General features: G+C 39.5%; 1 long non-coding RNA gene across 1 annotated transcript; it reads right to left on the reverse strand.

Moving 5' to 3' along the window:
* Positions 1 to 91: 91 nt before the first annotated feature.
* Positions 92 to 1,839, reverse strand: LOC106956089 (uncharacterized). Its single transcript, XR_001426719.1, has 2 exons — positions 1,661 to 1,839; positions 92 to 416 (listed from the first exon to the last, which is right to left on the reverse strand). It is a non-coding gene; the product is annotated as an uncharacterized LOC106956089 (long non-coding RNA).
* Positions 1,840 to 15,906: the final 14,067 nt, after the last annotated feature.

The following is a 15,906-nucleotide window of genomic DNA, read 5'->3' on the forward strand; positions in this document are numbered from 1 at the left end:
AAAAATTGTTGTTTTTTTTTTTTTTAAAAAAATTTCGGGACCCCCCCACCCGCCCCTTTTTGGGGTTTTTTTTTTTTTTTTTTTTTTTTTTTTTTTTAACATTTTTTATTTAATTTTTTTCTCTTATTCTCGGCATCAAATCCACAAAACATGCTAAGTGTAGCAGGTAAGCAAGTAGGTCACAGCTGCTGAACAATCGGTAGACAGACTGCATCGACGCGGTGTAAAAGTCGAAGTGCTTTCACCCTACGAGTCGCACTCGCCACTTCTCACAGCAGTTTGCACATGACGAAGCAATGTGGGATTCGCTTCGCTGCTGATAGACGCATGATGACTATAGAGGAGGAAGCTGCATCCCAAATGTCAAGGGGGGTGGAGGGAACTTTTCCATGTTGAGTCACGTCTGACCTTCAGCCCTGATAACAGGCGAGTGAGAGACAGAAAAGGAAAAAAAAAGAAACTCTGTAAAGTAAAGATGCTGACGGAGAAAGCCATCTTGGAAATCACCCATTTCATTAAAATCAATAAGACGTTAATGTATTTATTTTTGAAAATGTAGATGTCACATGTCGACATAAACAAAAGTTTTAAATGAAATATAGTAGATTGGGGGGAAAAAACTCTTTCATAATATACTTCTCTCAAAAGTCAATTCACTGCAGCGTAAGCAACTAAACATCAGTCATTCATATAAACATACTTGCATATATTTTTACATATGAAGTTAATTATAAAGAAAAGATATATTTGTAACAATACAGCACTCTACTGAATTAATATGCTTCATTACATGTTGGTAGAATATTATATTTTCTTATTTTCTTAAAAGTAAAAATTGAAGAAATGTGATCATGTTGAATATGTTTATTTCTAAATGACGTTTTTTAATCTGATCCTCTCAAATTATAAATGTTTCTTTTAATAAACCCTTTTTTTGTAAATGTTCTGGTAATGTACTATTATGTAAATTAAACATAACATAGCAGAATATAATAGTCTGACAAGTCGTGAAATTTAATTATTTAATTATTTAATTAATCTTTAATCTCTCTCCAGCGCTGTGCTGTACTTAACTTATAAGCTTGGCATGTAAATATGCACGTTGTTCAAGTAAAGGTTTCATTGGCTCATAAACAACATGTCTTAAAATCCCTGGTTTTCCAGGTTTTCATATTCAGGAAGGTAATTTTGTTTCAAACATTCATTTAAAAATGTCAACTTTGAACTGTTTGTGCTTCAGTCGAAGGATAACTCATCGTTGCAATAACTACATGTTACATTGATTTTATTCAAAGTCCATTGTTGTGTTTTTTAAAGTGAAATTTGCTGCTGAGCACACCAGACAGACTCTCTCTGCTCATCTTTTCTATCGCGTTTGAGACTCTACATCGCTGACCGCAGTATAAGACCATATGACATGCTGCTGTGAAGTAAGTGACCCTCTGCAGGAGAGAGGCTGTTAGGTCAAAACAGGTCATGAGATTAATGTCCGTTATGTGATGGATGGATGGATGGATATTTTCACCCTTTACCTGATTCACTCAACTATATAAAACATCAGTTCATGTTCCAGACAGGACAATCCTCATGTCTGAATTCTGATGAACGAAAAAGAAAACTAGAAAATGATCAGCTATGTCTTTGACACTTTCCAGCTCACCTTTCTCTGCCTGACAGAAGCGACACAGATAACTTTGTTTTTCTTATCATTTCCTCCACATCTCCACGGAAGGTAAACATTTGTGCTCCGACTGTCTCTCACCGCGGAGATCTTCGAGAAGAGCCGGGCTGTTTTGGACCGACATCAAAATAGAATCACATCAGTATGGTCGGTTTCTCATGCACAGTATGGTGTCCGTCTTTAAAAGGCGACCGGCTGCCTTTTAAATACAGTACAGAGAGACGCTGTTGGCTTGGTAGCGCCGTGTGACCCTTTGGTCCAGTTCTGGCGAAGCCGTGTAACAGTTGAGTGGACCAGGACGTTTGTGTGGATCTGCAAAACACCACGGACAATGAACCTACAGTGAAATCTCAATTGTTCCAATTTTCCTACGTTTTTTTTCTGCTTTCTTAATTTTTCGTGTCTTGCTTTCACTTTTCAGATGCCATTCGACTCTCACGTCAATCGAGATGTTACATTTTTCACTGCGTTCATCGATTCCTGCCGCGTTCCGCCTCTCTGGGTCGAGCGTTGAAGCGGCTGCCATGTTCAGCTGAACTTGATCGGCGTGGACGGCTTTTAATCGTCCTGGCCAAAGTCTCTGTGATGGTTGGCACACCAATGGCTGATGGTGTTTCCTGTTGTAGGAAGGGACATGCTGGATCATTCTCAGTTCGGGGTTATTGTGGTTGAGCCTAATAAGAAGCAGAATTCAATTTCTGCAAGTCTGGCACACAAACGAGTTATAAAAGGAGCAAAGAAAGAAGACGGATTTGGAGAGGGCCAGAATAAAAGAGAATAGTATAATAAACCAGCATGGAGAGAGAGAGGGAAAAAAATAAAGAGGAAAGAAAAAGAAAGGCTTGATCCCATTATTGTTTCAGCTGAGGAGAAGCTGCAGCTAGAGGGCTTTCAGACAAAAGCTCTGTGGTGCGGCAAAATGTCTACAATTATAGCTCTATATCATGAGGAGATGAGCGGCACGTGTGGTCGCGCATGTCAGAGGGAGATGGATATATTACCGCAGCAACTCCTCTGTCAGGTTTATGAGTCCCCTGGTTGTGGCAGGCGTTATCTTTGCTCAATCTTGCAGTCAGCTGACGCCTGTTCGCTCTCCAGTGTGGTTGGAGCGGAACCGGAGGCCAGAGCAGCCACTTCGAAAGACATGTCAGGTTATAGTCTCTGGATTTTGAAACGGGAAGGCTGAGTTTTACTGTAGAGGTAAGGTGCAGCTCAGTGTATTTTATGGGGATTTAATGTGACAGAGCAAAACAATAGAGTGTGTATTTGGGAGGTTAAAGGGAAAGTGTTATTAATTTATGACACACGGTGCCATTTTATTGCACAATCATGCAGCTGTTACCTTCAGTTGTCATAAAAACTTTAATATGTCAGAAATTACTTCAAAGAAATTTGACTTTGTAATTCAATACCTTGAAATTGGGTCTCTGTCTCTTTAAAATCTCCTGCTCTTTCCAAAACTCCGCCTTCAGGAAGTCATCACAACATGGCTCCTCTATTGACCCTTCAACAACGTTTTTACCAGCGTTGCTCTGATATGTAGTGGATGGTCAATTACACCAAGTGTTTGCTAATTGCTGTTGGCTAGTCTGGAGGAGTTCAGTGGAGGAGGAAGCTTGGAAACTGCGTTTCGGAGGATGAGCTGCGTTGTCGAAGGGCTCTCCAGCCCTCCGAGTGTTTTGCACAGCTGGATGGTTGCTATGGGAGGTTAAATTATTTCTCAAACATATATAAAAGAATCAAAGTAAGCTTTTGATGAGGAAATAACATGATGTAAAGCTCAAAACAGCTGACTCTGCACAATACAGCCTCTTTAAAAGGAAGAGATGTATCGGTTTTCAAAGTTTTCCTCAACAAATGATCTGAAAAGTGTGTCGTGCCAATGTATGCAGCCCAAACGAATTGATGCTTGTTTATCACTGCCACCTTTTCCCACAGCTGCAAGTCATTTGCGGTACGTCTCCAGCAGATACATAATTTTCACCCACCCCAATTTTCTCTGCAAAAGCTCCAGACTCAGTCAAAGATTGACTGCAAAAACCAAGTGTAGCGTCTTGCCACCGAGTCTCAGCTGGATTTAGGTTTCATACCAGGGCCGATTTATTGTAGTGCTAACAGGTATTTAGCTTCATCCGTCTTCCCATCAGCTCTGACCCGCTTCGCTGTTTCGTGCCGCAGAAAACCAACCCTGCAGCTTTGCTCAGCCAACACCACAACAAGGATGATGTGTTCAGGATAATATGCTTTGATAGTTTTCATGTTAGCTCTTTTCCCAGTTACCATGGGCAGATTAGAAAGTTTCCAGATATTTCAGAGCAGAGTGTGGATCGGTGGGTTATTTATTGATTGATTTTTTTTAAATAACCTTGTTTTAAACTTCTTTGTGGCTTTAATGGCGTCCTGCCTGCTGTGTTGTTCATGATGCCGTAATATTCTCCAATAAAACAACTTAAGGAATTCACAAAACAGTTGGACTTACAGGAACAGGTAATATTGTGGAAAAACTTCAATGTTTTTGTCACTTTTTTTCAGACTAAGTGAAGCATATCTATATTTTATAGATTTACTGTGCAGTGAAATGTTTCAAACAATTATTTCTCTTAGGTTTCATAAGTTTGGCTCAGAATATGATACAAAAATTCAGCGTCTCGGAAAATTTAAATGCTCCCCAAGGTCAATAAAAAAGGATATTTTGAGGGAAATTTCAGACTTCTGAAAGGTTCATCTCTATTTGCTCAGTACTTGGTTGGGGCTCCTTTTGCTTGAGTTACTGCATCAGTGCGGCGTGGCACGGAGGAGACAGCAGTGGAAGTCCAGGTTGCTCCTCCATCTCATCTGCATTGTCAGGTCTGATGTCTGTAAACCCTCTATAGATTCTCTAAGAGGGTTAGTTCACTTTAGGTCAGGTCAGGAAGTGCTCCAGAAGGTCCTCAGAAAATGCCGACTGTGGACTCTATTCAGAACCAGGACCAGAACCGGATGATGTGAAACTCTACATCATGGCTGACTGGAAACCTCACTCTGGACTTGGAGCAAAGTAGCTTCTGTTCTGCTCCATTCTTCCTCCCGACTCTGGGATCTTGGATTTCCAAATGAAATGCAAACTTTACGCTCATCAAAAGTGGACTTTGGACAACTGAGGTCTTATTCTCAGTTGTCCAAAGCTCAGGTAAGACGCCTCTGATTGACGTCGGTGCGCAGCAGCTCTCTACTCCAGTCTCGGTCCGCTTCCCGAATTCTTGAATTTGCTTGAAAATCCTCTCAAAACTTCCGTTATCCCAACTTTTTCTACTGCACTTTTTCCTCCCACACAACTTTCCATGACAGAGCATGTGATAAAGCACATGACTTTAGCAATGACCATTTGAGATTGTTTAGAGGCTCAGGAAACATTTGAAGGTGTTTTGAGATAATTAGTTGACTTTGGGTGTGACACCATTTTGAATATTTCACTTTTTTTTTCTTTCTTTTTTTTTTACATAATTCCAACTTTCTGAGATTGACTGAATTTTCAAGAAGTAAAGGCTTGAAATATTTTTATGTAAAATGAATCAATATTACATACGAGTTTCACTTTCTGGAATGAAAATATTCAACTTTTATTTTCTACCTTATAATTTTTGGAGATGTAAATGCACAGTGAGGAAAAAAAGTACTTAAATAGATTGAACTGGGTTTTTATGTAAATCTATGTATAAGAGTTCGTTCAACGTTCAGATTTTTATTTCCAAATTTTAAAACTGATATAACATTTCACTGTGTTACTTTGTGCTACTGTGAGTTGCTCTGTGACAAAAAAGCTCAATAAAAGTCAAAATTTTAACATAAACAGTTTCAAGGGATCTTTTTACTTTTGGGAGGCTCTGCTGCTGTTGTGTTGAGCTCATGGTGTGTTTGCAGCTTGGAAGTAATTTGCAGCTGTTATTTTTTTTTTTATTTTTTTTTTGAGCATTGCCAGGGTCACCTTAATGTCATGGCTTACATCCTGGGCCTGTCAGCCAGCAGATCATCCATGCATTATTGCTGCGTTTACTGGCAGAGCCGTCCACTGACTCACATGGCAGAAACATACAACACCAGAATAAATGTGAACCCCAGGAAAAACAAAACAAAACGGTATAACGCTTGTTTAAAATCTGGCTAGTTTAAAATCTGGCTTGACGACCACCGCCAGACAAGACGTGGACACCAACTGGATCTTTCTCTCTTTTTCTATTTCTCTTCTTCTCTCGTCCGTGTTCGGTCATCTCCGTCTCTCCCTTTCTCGCTTCTCTTTTTTTTGGGGGGGGGCGGGGGGGGGTTCCAGATCTTTCCATCGGACTTGTCAGCACTCGAAGGAACCGGCGCCGCTGGATCCCCGAAACAACAGGCTACGGTCACGTGAGTCTCAGCATGAACCGGACCGGGACTTGACCCTGGAGCGGCACTGAAACTCCAATGACCTCATGAGGCACAAGAGGAGAGAAGACTCATCCCTCTGGCAAAACAAGCTGCTCAGAGAGTTTAAAAAATATATAAAAAATCTCTGGGAGAAGTGTCGTCTCCAGACAGCTTGAAATGCTGCAAAACTGGAAGGCAAGAGTACATGAGACAAAAAGAAAAAAAAAATAACATGCTGGAACACAGACATCCTGTTAGTAGTGATTTAAGGCATGAGGGGACTCTGGGAAATATACCTCATGATACAAAATTTTATATCCTTTATGTGTTATGTAGTTGGAGCCAGGAAGCTGTTGGGATTGGGCGGGAGGGAAAACAGGTAGACGGAGTCTGGTGGAACCTCAAAAATGCATCTGAAGCTCCCTGTGGGAAGATAAAGCAGAACTGGCACTTTTAGCTTTGTGATGATGCAACGCTATGAGTCTGAGGTAAAAGATTCAGGGTTTCCACTGCAGGAGAACAGATTAGAAGCAGAAAAATCATAAAGGTGGGACCAGGATGTCCCCTTCATTTTTTTATTATTTAAATTGATGATTTATAAACCTGACTGCTCTTTAACTACAAAAAAAGTTATGTGTCAAATAGCAGAGGTTCTATTAAGCTCACCAAGACTTGGTAAAGTATTAATGTATAAAAGAAGTTAGAGAGAAATGTTATTTTGGGTGAAATATCGACTCTAAACACTGACAAAAAATCCTGAGATCCGGACCTGAAGTGGGTCAATCTGTTGACAGGAGGGCTATTTAAACCTTTACAAATCTGATCTTTTACCGAAAGAAAGCTGTTGTCGAAAGCCACAAGAATTTGTGTTTTGCTGCAAACCGTGTAAGTGATCGATCCTGTGGAAATGCAAGTTCCACAAATATAGATAATTTGGAAAAAGAAATAAGAGCGATCGAAAAAACGAACATTGAGCATTAGCATGAGACATGGTGGTGGTAGCGTCATGCTGTGGGGGTGATGGAAGAAAGATTCATCCTTCACCTGCACCATGAACTTAGACATACAGTGTATTCACTGACTCCCTCCATACAAGTTTGAGCAATTTTTGTTTTACAGAAAATGAGCAAAAATGTGAATCAGAATCACAAGAAATGCGCTAAAGTTTGCGGCTGTGATGTGACAACATGTTGAAGCAATTCGAGGGGTGTGAATACTTTTCTCAAGACATTGTTTACGTTCTTTGTCAACGATGTCCAACCAACAGAATAACATAATTTTGTTCTTATCAAATTAAAACCCAATAAACTGTATGTCAATGGACACGTTTTATGTAAACTATCCCAAAATATTTTAGGTTTTGATTTTAGACTATTTAAATAATTGGAAATGAACAGAATTTAACAGAAATAACGTGTTAAATAGTCTAAAATATATCAAGATGGAGGTAAATGTTCTTGATTTTCATTTTTTCAAGTACGATCTGAAATCAGATCTAACTTCTTCTATGCCTTGTTGATGTAAACCAGTCGGTTTCTCCTCACTGTGGTTCAGTTATGATATTTGATATTTCCATGCTCATCAGTGGAGCGCAGCGTCCGCAGCAGGGTTATATTTACATGCACTGGGGCGGCAAGGAAAGGATTCTTCTTGTGCAGGTATGAGAACGGAGAACCTGGTGATTACTGTTATCTTCATCCCAGGTAAGTATAGCTTTGGCTCAGCAGTTCTGGATCCGAGTGTCGCTCCAGAGCTAACGGCATGCAGGGAAGTTTGTCCAGGGGAAACAGGGCCGGTCGTCAGGCTGCTGAGCTGTTCCGATAGAGCGGTTTATAAGCCTGTAACTGGTGTAATTTTAGCTTTAATGAACACTTGAGGATAGAGGTATGTTGAAAATTGGCACTCTGTGCCAATAAAACATTAAAATGAAGCTCCTGGCAGCCCCTAACTTTTAAAGTCTTCGTCACTGCTCCACTTGCTGGCTTTTCAAGTGTAAATTCTTCTGTGTGGGGAGTTCATCATACGGACGGAGCAAAAGTCGTGCTCCGATCCGCTCATGCTTTGGAACCTTTGACATCTAGAAAGCATTCGTATCAACTGGACAGCTGAAAGATGACTTATTGAGGAGGAGACACATGTTGAAAGAAAGATTTCATTTCACTTTCTTTCTTAACATCTACAGTGTTAAAGAGTTTCCTGTTCTCAAGTCAGTGCCATGGCTGTTTGATGTAGGAGAAACATTATAACTTCCTAGTGTCTCTAGTTTTACTAAAATTGTCCTGGCACCACTTTTCATAAGCATTTGACATTTGTAGATTACATAATTTGATCAGAAGTTATAAATTTAAAGGGGCAGTATTATGTATATTCCAGTCACATAGTGCCATTTTATACCACAATTAAGTAAGTGTGCTACCTTCAGTTGTTATAGAAACGCTTTATATATGCATATATAAAAATATGACTCAAAAGAAATTTTACTTTGTAATTGAAATTGAAATTGGGCCTCTGTGTCTTTAAATGCGCCTGCTCATTCTAAAACTTCAGGAAGTTTCACAACATGACTCCTCTGTTAACCCTTTAACATCGTCTTTTACCAGTGTTGCACTGTGAAGCAGCTCATACAATGAGCTCAGCTGATATGCAGTTCCACCAGATATTTGCTAATTGCTGCTGGCTAGTCTGAAGGAGCTGAGTGGGAAGTTTTGGGAGAGGGCTGCTCTGAGAGAAAGCTCAGAGGCTTGGAAACTGCAGCTCTGAGGAGGAGATTTCTCAAACATGTATGAAAGAATCAAGGCAACACTCCAGGTATGTTTTTGAGGAAATAACATAGCATGATGTAAAGTTCAAAAAAGTAGATTTTACATAAGACTGCCCCTTATAAGAACTTCCAGAAAAATTCAGCACCAAAGCTCACACACCATGTAATACCACATCATTACATCATTGTGACAGCAAGCCACGTCTGAACTACTGCTGCGATGACCCAATAATAACATTACTCTATCTGTGCAGTATCTGCACTGATGAAGATTCCCTCACCTCTGGATGCTGGATGCTTGAAAATGAGAGTGAAACTAATAGCTTGACCTACTTCCTTATTAATACAGACAATAATTATGTGACCACTTGAAATCTAACTTCCAGATAATGAGTTTATCCTTAAATAAATTTTTGGTAACACTTGATTTGACAGGGTGTGCATAAGACTGACATAACACTGTCATAAACATGACATAGCACATGTTACGAAGATGAAACAATGACACTTTTAATGCAAAATTGGCACTTTTAATGGACTTTCAAGGCAACTTTTAAATCAACTTTGCAATAAAAGTGTCATTGTTTACTGAATGGCGCTTCATGATAACAGTCATAGACATTCATAAAGACTCCTTCATCTTCATAACATGTGTTATATCATGTTTATGACAGTGTCATGTCAGTTTGTGCACACCCTGTCAAATCAAGTGTTACCAAATTTTATAACCAGTCTTTGGTGGGTCTTGTATTTTTCAACACGCCAATATAAATGAAAAAGTATAAATGAAAAATGTATAAATGAAAAATGAAAAACATAAACAGCAGTTTGACAATTCACCAAAGCTTAACATGTAAATGCATTTGCTACACAGACAGAGTCGTGTAATCACTCAGCTGCAGGAGAACCATAAAATTCAGATATTTATTATAAAGCTGACAGGCTTTATAATGTCACGGTATGCTGTTTACAAACGCTCCGTCACACCATCTGGGGAAAATCGGCCCGCAGGCTTCCCTCCCAGCGACCCTCCAGGTGGTCCGCTAAAACATCCTGTCTGCAAAATAAGGTCGGGGTCGGTGTCCAAAACTCAGTTGGAAGTGTGTTACAAGTCACCCTCTGGAGAGCTTCAGGTCATCCAGACAGGAAATGAAAAGGGAAAATGGCTGTAAAACGGGTTCTGTTCAGGAATCGTTAACTGTCTGGCACTCGGGCACAAGTTGCTAGGAGACCTCGGCAGTTTTCAGCTGGGTGTGCTGGGTTTATTCAAGACGCAATCTTTTTTTTTTTTTTTTTTTGGATGGGGAAAAAGTGAGAGGTGAAGGCCTAACAATGTTCACTGTGCAAGCGAGGCAACACGAAGCAGGAACAGGTGCAAATCACTCGTCTAACAACAGCACTGTGATTAAAGCCACGTTGCCATGTTCTGCAGTTTAATGACATTGACAAAGCTGGAATTATTGTTCTCCTGAGACACGAGGGGCTCTGCTCAACACGTTCCTGGTAAAGTGTTGGTTCACAGTGTGCAGACTGAGTTCACCAGTGGAATGTGAGAGTTTGGATGATCTGTCAAAAGTTCAAACTCGGATCTGTCTGTCAGTCAGTCACATGGCAGCTAGTGAATGCATTAATGTGATGGAAACAGTTTACTAAAATTCAAGCATCCAATTGTAAAAAAAAAAAAAAGGATTTAAACGTCTTTTAACATTGCTTGGTTGTTGGTGCCAGACTGAATGAGTCTGTTTAATGAAGTTTTCACACAAAACCGTCTCTTGTTTTGTAGAAGATTGTCGAAAAAAGAGTCAATATCCAGACAGCACCATTAACGTCCACACAAAGTCTTTATTTTTGTTAGAAGTCAAGAGGAAAGGGGTTTACCTGTTTAAGAAGATAAAGTAGAAACTCAAATAGCTTGTTATAAAGAGAGTATGCAGAAAATGAGCTCTAAATGGAAAACATTATAACTTTGAACCAGGTGAGATACAGCAGCAGGTATATATACATGATCGGTTTGAAATTTATTTAGATTAAATAATCCGAATGCATGGTTTATATCCACAACAAAATGAATGAATCCAGTCGTGATGTGTGTTTACATGCACCAGGCTTTATTCAGAATAGAAGTTGTAAAATTTCCCTTAAAAAAAAAAAAAAAAAACAGCACAGAAGAAAACGTCCTTCTCTCTGTGCTGAGTATAAAATCAAGCAAATCCAGCACATTGTTCATTCTGAGTCTTCTGAGCAGCCAGGATGGAGCCACAGATAAGAGTCTCAACTCTGATAACGGTTGAGACTTTTCTGCGCTCACTGATGAAGCTAACGGCGAAGCGACTCATGCTGTTGAATTTCCTTACAACATAAAATCAGAGTCGGGGAGGAAATAAACAAACTTCAAAGTTTTGACCATAGTAAACCAGTTTCAGGCCAGTTTTACTTCCCTGACATTATGCACACATGTTCAGTCAGGTCAGATGTTCAGAACAAGTGTTGTCATGAACCTATGTGATACTTTGTAACATATCACTTAACATTTATTTATTTGTTCTTATGTTGATATAAATGTATTTTTGAGACTTATGGAACCCCACAAATTTGGCACGTTCATGTGATACACTGTTTACATATTGATTAATGTGTATTATCCATTTTAAATGACAGATAAACTGATTTAAAATAAATCAAGGATTTTGTTTCTCATCTATTTTGGAAGTGTGCATTTTTCTCTAATAAAGTGCAAAAAACAAAAAAGGAAACTGATTTGAGAGCAAATCAAAACAAAATTGTTTTTAAATTAGAGTTGTGAAACTTCAATGCAAAAACGAAATACTGTTTCAAAATGATCAATCTTACCACGCAAGTGTTGATCTGATACTGATACTTGGTATCGATATTATTGATATTGTGTATTAATGCGCCTACCTCTAATACCTATCTGTTGATGTTGATTTAATAATTTTATTAAAGATCTTAGAATCAAAACAGAGGTTTGAATATGTAAAGTACTTTAGGATAACACGAGCAAACATAATTTATCATTTATGAAGTGAAAGAAAGGAGCAGGTGTTTATGAAGATATCCAGAAACCACGCAAATCCATCAACGTGTAATTGAATTAAAAGTCCACGTCAATTATGAGTCCACTGGAGTTTGACTTAATGTGTTTTGGACATGAGACAGGTGGATCCGGACTGAAGGAGACACATGTTGATTCAGCTACAGTGATGGTTTATTGGCGAATGTGTCAGCTCTAGCCTCAGTCTCTCTTTCTCTCTCTCTCCAGGAAAACCTCCAGCTGGCCCTGTGTGTGGAATTACCCCCCAGGATCCAAGCGGGACAAGCTCACAGAAAAGAAAACAGCTGTCAAACAATGAATTACTGTGTTTTCTGAGGAATGGACAAAGAAGCTGGGAGAATATATATATATATATATATATATATATATATATATATATATATATATATGTGTGTAAAATAAAAGTCACACACACACACAAATAGACAAATTTTCCCCATCTGGCGGTAATTCTTGTGATGTATACATTATTGTTCATGTAATAGACCTTGGAATTATGAGAAAAAGTTTAATAACTCACAGCCAGAATAACATTTCCTTTCTGAAATGGAACTGTAGAACGAGCAATATCGTGTATATTAAACTACAGCGCAAGCATCATTTACTGATGTATCAGATTGCCTTGACTGAGATTAAAAACAAACAAACAAACAAAACAAAACAAAATTACACTTTCCAAATAGGTTCTTCTTGTTTTGGTGTTCCAAAAGATCTACGGTGGCCTTGAAGTGCAAACCACGTCAGCAATTCATTAAACAGATCTACAAATTGACATTAACTAAGCACAACTACAAATTAGGAAAACACAAAGACATTAACCAAACGAAAGAGTCAGGGAAACCTAAGACATCTCTGATTGGATGATTCCACTTTTGGCTTTAAAACCAGAAGTTAATCTGACTTTAGAGTGTTTGTTGAAAACATGAATATTACGGATGATGCAAACACAGCTAACCTATCTTCATGACACAAATTTAAGAAACAGAATTCAGTGGATGTGAATTAATGCTCAACTTAGTTAACACTAAGTGGCGGTATGTATTTTGAAGTTGTTTACGATCCACCATAATAGAAAAGAAGAAGAACATAGCTACCGCTATTCAAGGATATTTTCAGTCATACTGCGAAGCAAGGTGTTGTTAATTTTCATAATTTGGGGCAAAACATAGCGCAGTGACTGTCTGTCTAAACAAAGAGAGAGCGAATGCCAGAATAATAAAGTGGTGTTGTCCAATCAGAGATATCTCCGTTTCCTTAATATTATGTTTTTGTGTTATTTGCAATTGTGCAATTGTGCATGTTTTTCAATTTGTAGTTGTGTTCAGTGAAATCCTGAAGTGGTTTGTACTTCAGAGCCACCGTAGAGATCTGTTTTACTAGCAGCACATCCTGTTGCCGACCCTGGTGAACCAGGAAAGGGAGCTCTTCAAAGTAACACAAGATCTCTCCCCACCCCGCCCATATCAACATCATCTCGGTCTCACACACCAATGTGACTGGCTGGCTGAGGCTGAACAAGAAGGAAGAAAAGACCCAGCTGGAACTGGAGCTCAGGAATCTATGCACTTGATTTCTGAGAGCAGAATTGGATATTTAAGGCAAACACTTCAAAAACATCTAGATTGCTTGGTACAGGCAATATTTTCTACAAGGACATGTGGGTGCTCTGCTCTGTTTTGAAATGATAGCTGCACATTCAAAAAGAAGACTTTCAATTGGAGTCAACGTTGGAGTTTCATGGCACTGAATTAATCTCATTAAAAGTGTCAATATTTCATATCATCAGTGCATGATTTCAGACATGACCAGAACTTTGTCTTGTTGAAACAAATGTTAATTCTGATCTTCCCATAAGATACTCACAAGCAGGTGCTAATACAGGTGGAGATGCACGCAGCATGTGGCCAAAAGTGTTCGCTCACCCATCCAAACCATTCGATTAGGTGACCCAATCCCTTCTACGGCCCCATCAGGTGTCAGTGGTAATGCGGCAATGTTGAAGGGATTGAAGGCAATGACATCAACCGGGCCATGAAGTGGTGAGCCACATGAAAGCGCGGAGCAGCTGCTGAAGTGCACAGAGCACAGATGTCTTCGACTTTCTGCAGACCCCCAAACTTCAACCTCCAAATTAGTCCAAGAACAGTGTGTGGAGCACTGGAATGGGCTCGGATGACTTCATGGAATAGGTTTCCAAGGACAATCAGCTGCAGACATCACAAAGTGCCGGATGCTGCAGTGCAAAAAAAAACAAGTTGCCACTGGACTTTGAAGTAGTGAAGGCGTATTTTTTCCCTGACTTGTTGAGTTGTTTTTCAGGAGTTGGCCCCCTTTTATTCCAGGAAGAACGTCTTAGCACACCAAGACACCGTTGTGGACCGCAGAGTGATCAATGAGTTAACTTGAAGTGGAGAATTTTAATGACCTGCTAGGACCGAGGTCCTAGCATCTTTGGAATGAATGAGAGTGGAAACCGCGAGCCACGCCATCACTTCCAGCACCAGCGTCTCACTTGTGACAAAATGGTGAAAAAGTCACAAAATCCCACAACTCTAAACCTCGTCTTAGGTCTTTTCAGAAAGTTGTTACACCTATGGCAGGTATACAGACCATTCTACTACACCTTGAATAAAAATCTGTTGAGAAAGACAAAAATTTTGGCAATAGAGCAGTGGTGTGCAAAGTAGGGCCTCAACGGCCAATGTCCTACATGTTTTAGACGTCAGTACACCTGAAACGATGATTGGGTCATTGCCAGGCTTTTGGAGAACTTGAAGATATGTTGAAGAGGTAATTTAGCAATTTAAATCAAGTGTGTTGGATCAAGAACACTTTTAAAACCTGCAGGACAATGGCCTCAGAATCCTGGAGTTGGACACCCGTGCAACAGAGTGTTTATGGGTGCAAGCAAAACAGAAAAATGCTGGAGTTATGCTGGTAGAACAGTAGTTGGACAGTTAAAATGAAACTTTGGGTCAAAAAGTGTGTGTAAATAAACACACTGATGAGCTTTACTTGGTGGGAAAGAATCCAGACAACGGAGATGAGTGGCAATTTAGGTCCAAAATGGCTCTTTTCTCTTTTCCGGGATTCTCTTTTCTTCGTTTTGCCTTTTTAACCTTTGCGTTGCTATCGTTCAAATGATGTAAGAAGCGTATAGCTCTTTTTAAGATATCATTGAATCTGATCAAATTACAAATGTTTTCCTCTTAATTAAGCAAACCAACACAGACACCTGGGTGCCTGTAAACCATCCAGTACTCTCATCATTGACGGCCTCCTATCTAGATGAAAGCATGTTCAACCTTTCTGTCTCTGCCTTTCCTTTGTACCAGAACTTAATCACCTTTGTGGCAGTCTGAGCATGAACGTCTCCTTCGCACCAGAAACAATCAAACTTGTCCTCAGTCTCAGCCAGCCTCACTGACTCAACCCTTTAAGGCAAACAGGATCTCCTGCCCAGGAGTCCTCCTCTGCATTTCTCCCCCGCCCAATAAGACTTTTGCACCACTGACGAAACGTAATTGGACGGTAATAAATTTTGTGTTGACGGAGGTTTACGAGGATCATGCTGTTTGGGAGACACAGGTTGGTACCATGGAGCTTCAATTCAAACGAGAAGTGTATAATTCTCGAAATTACCTGGCTTTTATGCCAGACGTACCATCTGGGTCCTGTTACCTCGAGGAGTCTGAAAGGGGTTTCATTTGGAAAAGGATATTTACTTTATATGGTTTCCCTGTTAGACTGGTTTAGAGACATTTAAAATTGATGGAATACCATTCAGTTGTGATGTTGTACCAATAAATCTACTAAAATAGCTGAATTGATAAGGCCAATTACGATAAAGTCATTGCTTTTTCACAGAAACACACATACACACTTCTGTAAAGAAATATAGTTCAAACATGGTTCGTCGAGTCTATGGTATGTTTTATCTTACTATTTGGGAGTTTGTAGTCGAGTGTGTAAGTATATAGTTTTAAAGCTATTATTAGTGGTGAGAAGAAT

The sequence above is a fragment of the Poecilia latipinna genome, unplaced genomic scaffold, assembly GCF_001443285.1.
Source record: "Poecilia latipinna isolate Pla-1442-1.1 unplaced genomic scaffold, P_latipinna-1.0 Scaffold787, whole genome shotgun sequence".
NCBI lineage: Eukaryota > Metazoa > Chordata > Actinopteri > Cyprinodontiformes > Poeciliidae > Poecilia > Poecilia latipinna.